This window comes from Cephus cinctus, unplaced genomic scaffold (assembly GCF_000341935.2).
Source record: "Cephus cinctus unplaced genomic scaffold, Ccin1 Ccin1_scaffold0574, whole genome shotgun sequence".
In the NCBI taxonomy this organism is placed as follows: Eukaryota; Metazoa; Arthropoda; class Insecta; order Hymenoptera; family Cephidae; genus Cephus; species Cephus cinctus.
Genome location: NW_014333223.1, coordinates 2,350 through 2,649, shown reverse-complemented (window position 1 = coordinate 2,649; position 300 = coordinate 2,350). Strand labels below are relative to the sequence as shown.

General features: G+C 33.0%; 1 long non-coding RNA gene across 2 annotated transcripts in view; it reads right to left on the bottom strand.

The window, feature by feature from the left end:
- The window catches only part of LOC107268616, a 2,263-nt gene that overhangs the window by 759 nt on the left and 1,204 nt on the right, over positions 1–300 (bottom strand). The window lies entirely within an intron of this gene.

Genomic DNA, 300 nt, shown 5'->3' with positions numbered 1-300 from the left:
GAATGAGAATGTTTATGAAACTTGCGCAACTCTTATCTGATTAATTCTTCCAATGATAACGAAATTAAAGGATCACATCCCGTCGATGCATGGTTAATTGAGAAAGTTATTCTATGTTCACATTTATGAATGCCATACAGAAGAAGAAATTGAATCGACCGCATTCGAACAAACGATATTTGATATTACTCATACCGTATTGTAACACAACAGAATATAAGTCATTTTAAAATCAAATAATATTTGGAGAATGCATGTTTCGTGCAAAACTTCTTGAAAGCAAAGTTCTGCAGACGGAGA